General features: G+C 41.6%; 1 long non-coding RNA gene across 1 annotated transcript; it reads left to right on the top strand.

The window, feature by feature from the left end:
- Window positions 1-1,735: 1,735 nt before the first annotated feature.
- Window positions 1,736-2,583, top strand: LOC136941268 (uncharacterized). Its single transcript, XR_010876473.1, has 3 exons — window positions 1,736-1,794; window positions 2,064-2,192; window positions 2,290-2,583. It is a non-coding gene; the product is annotated as an uncharacterized lncRNA (long non-coding RNA).
- Window positions 2,584-4,014: the final 1,431 nt, after the last annotated feature.

Raw genomic sequence — 4,014 nt, 5'->3', positions numbered from 1 at the left:
CAAAACTTCTAGTCAATTGGAGTCATGGTTCATAAGAAGATATTTGTACGTTTTCAAAATGTTCACCGTACATGGTGGACTGTATGGGTCACCACTGTATAGTTTCCCATTATAAATAAGGCATGTATAGTTTCCGACGTTTTAGACTGATGGTGTGGAAATGCCATCACTTTGAAAATGGACAATTGGGGCGTGGCCGTAGCGCCACCTATGGGTAATGGTGGGTCATTTGTGGTGTGGTAGTTTCTCATGGCCTATACTATCAATGTTTCAGGATTTTGAGAACTTTTTACCATTGCATACAAAATCGGAAATGCAATACCATCAAGATCCACATGGGCCTTTGCTAAAGACCAAGCAATGAGTGGGGGCTTGGTCAGCCCACAATTGCCTGAAATGTTGTGTATGCGTCTCGTCAAGCTTGCGCGTGTGTCAAGGGAAAGGCTGAGTGTGTGAGAATGTTGAGCGCGCGCGCTGAGGAGCAGGGGAGACATTTCATTGGAAATTTCCTTAACAATTAGCCAAGCATGCATTTTTCAAATATTCACCAAAATTAAACTTTTCACCTTACAGTCAACTTTTTCTGAGATTTGTGTACTAAACATTCTCAAGAGTCTTCATGAACTTGTGATTGAATCAGAGTATCAGTTTTGCACCGGCGAATGTGTAAAGCATTATTTGAGCGTTAGAAATCAATTAGATTTCCTTTATTTCAATCATTTTTGAAGATATTAATTTGCCTTCTCACATGGGAACATGATGTAGTGTCTTTCACGTGACACACCAAGTTTGGTGGTGATATTTCAAAGATTTGCTGAGATTTGATCCAACTTCCTGTTTGGTTGCTTTGATTGGCTGTACCGGACAAGAATTCAGTGAGGGTTGCTCTGACGATGATACCTGCCAATTCTGGGGAAGATTTGACAAAAATTGTAGGAGAAGTAGCAAAAAAACGTGTTTCCTAAATCTTTATTGTACAAAAAAATCCAATATGGCGGCCGTTATAGGTTATTGAGGCTTTTTTGTTCCTCATGAGACATAAGGTATATCTAATGAATTTCAGAATTTTGGGACAAATGGGATGCGAATGGCATCACTTTGTAAATGGAAAATTGGGGCTTGGCCGTAGCGCCACCTATGGATAATGGTGCGTCATTTGTGGTGTGGTAGTTACTCCTGGCCTATACTATCAATGTTTCAGGATTTTGAGAACTTTTTTCTATCCAAGGGTTCTAGGGGCTGCCATTGACTCCCATGGAACTAGAATAATAATAATAATAATAATAATAATAAAACTAACAATAACAATAGGTTTCCTCCTTACGGAGGAATCCTAATAATAATAAAACTAACAATAACAATAGGTTTCCTCCTTACGGAGGAATCCTAATAATAATAAAACTAACAATAACAATAGGTTTCCTCCTTACGGAGGAATCCTAATAACTGCAAGCAGCAATGGCGGATTCCTCCAAACATTGCAAACCACTGAAAAATGTATATTCTTTACAAATTGTCACTGTAAAATTCCATGCTGCAGACTTACCAATGGGATACCAAATCTGAAATGCAATACCATCAAGATCCACAAGGGCTTTTATTTCAAGCCAAGGAGTGAAGGGAGGGGGACCACGACTATGGGGCCAGCGGTACCGTATGTGTGGACAGGGAGCAGTATGGAGATATGTTGAGGGAACTCGAGGCGCTGAGAGAGCAGGTCCAAACGTATCATCTTTCCAACTTTGGACTGAAACGGTTTGCTTCGTCTCCTGAAGACATCAGATTTTACACCAGGTAAGCTAGTTATTAGATCAACATCTTCTCTTAACTTGATTATTTCCTCTTTTTTTCTTAAAGGTCTCATGACATGAAATGTTCACTTTAGGAGGTTATTTAACATTAATGAGTTCCAAGGCTGAATTTCGGGAAAGAGACTTCAGATATTAGGGGACCATTAAGGCCTATATAAAAGCATACAAAAACAGCATGTCATGGGATATTTAATGTTATTCTTAAGCTTGTATGACAAGACAACTGATTTCAATTGTAATACTGTATTTTAGATTCCCCTCATACGAGCATCTGATGGCGTTTTGGAACCTGATCGAACAGCTAAAATAATTAGGGTCAACAGAGCAAAGAAAACCTACGCCACTAGTACAACAACTGAAAGCCCTTTAACCAGACCAACTGTAAGTACCCATTCCCCCAAAAAACACACAGACACAGATCCCTAAGCATTAAAAGGGTGGTTTTGAACTAACACTCATTAAACACTTCTCCCCACAGAAACTGCTGCCAATAGATGAGCTCTTCCTGACATACCTGTCCACTGGCTGTACCCAGAGGGAGTTGGGTCATAGATTTAACATCCACCGAGCAACCGTCAGCCGAATCATCGTGACCTGGGCCAACTTCCTCTACAGCTTACTGGGCTCAGTCTGTATATGGATGTCTCCAGCAGCTGTGAAGGCCCATCTTCCACGCGACTTTGATGGCAGCTACAGTGACACACAGGTGGTCCTCGACTGTACAGAGCTACGGTGTCAAACACCGTCATCCATGCTCCTTCAGAGCGAAGTTTTCTCGACCTACAAGTCCCACTGCACCTTTAAGGCCATGGTGGGCATGTCCCCTCACGGAGCCCTGAGTTTTGTTTCAGCACTCTTTGAGGGTTCCATGAGTGACAAGGAGGTGTTTCGTCAGTCAGGGATTGCACCACTCTTAACGCCTGACATGGCCATCATGGTTGACAAGGGATTCTTGGTGGATGACCTTGTACCTGGGACTGTTCATCGTCCTGCCTTCCTCTCCAAGAGGGCCCAAATGCCAGAGGTGGATGTTCTGAAGACGCAGTCCATCGCCCGTTTGAGGGTGCATGTCGAGAGGATGATCAGAAGAGTTAAAGAAAATAAACTCTTTGATACCACCATCCCTCTCTCCATTGCAGGGAGCATAAACCAACTCTTCACTGTCGCTTGTCTCCTCTCAAATTACCAAAATGGACCTCTTGTCAAGAAATGGAGATATGAAGTTTGATATTGTAGCTTAATCTTTTTCTGAGGAATTTGATAACTATTGTTCTGTTAAACATACAGAATTCATGAAATGAAATCATTTTAATTGCCTTTAATATCAAGATAATAAATATTTCTTGGCGTGCTCACAGCACACACACATTTTATTGTGTTTACTTTTTGGGAAGGCAAGGTTAATCATGGAAAACATCTGCCATTGAAAGTTAAAGATGCACAAACATTAACATAAAATAATCTCAATCATAAAACGTACCATTAAAAGTGAAAATTAAAGAACAGATCTTAGAATATTTTATCTCAATCCTGAAGCATTACACATTTCTGCAAGTAGACATAAAAATAAAACCTGTCTACTTTCTCTCTGATTATATCCAAAACATCATTGTCTCTGTAAATTCTTTGGATGAGTACATCTTCCTCAGCTGAGACTACAAAATCACACCAACTCATTCCCGTTATTAGCATCTGCCCCTGTACTTGCCAGTAGTAAGCATGCTTTTCTTTTAGCTCCAATTTGCCTGACTTCATTTTGAGATACGGGCAGTCCACATAGCTTTTAACATTTGGGCACTTCATCTCAATCAGCCCAAACTGACATGGCTCTGAAGGGTCAAAGATTAACCCGTCTGGAGACCCCCCCAGCCAAGGAGCGTCAGGGTGAATTACCAATCCACAGGGGTAGTGGTTGACCCTTTTCATTTGGCAATATTCCCAAATAGCATCTGCCTCTAATTCGAGCCCCCTCTTCATAGCTGCCGTCTGACGTGTCCCTTGCAGTATCCGGTTAGCCAGACCTTCTTCAGAGTTCTCTCCAACCTGGCAGATCTCCCTGAAACGTGACGCTGTCAATCTATGCCTCCTTAGCTGATGCCATTCAGTACATGAACTTTGTGCTCTGGTAGCACATTCAAATTTGTGCACCATGTCCCAGGTGACCTCCAGACTCCTATGGTGTAGCTGTTGTGGTTCAGTACAG

The sequence above is a fragment of the Osmerus mordax genome, chromosome 3 (assembly GCF_038355195.1).
Source record: "Osmerus mordax isolate fOsmMor3 chromosome 3, fOsmMor3.pri, whole genome shotgun sequence".
NCBI classification, from domain to species: domain Eukaryota; kingdom Metazoa; phylum Chordata; class Actinopteri; order Osmeriformes; family Osmeridae; genus Osmerus; species Osmerus mordax.
Note: the sequence above shows the minus strand (reverse complement) of the source record. Positions and strands in the feature narration are given on the sequence as shown.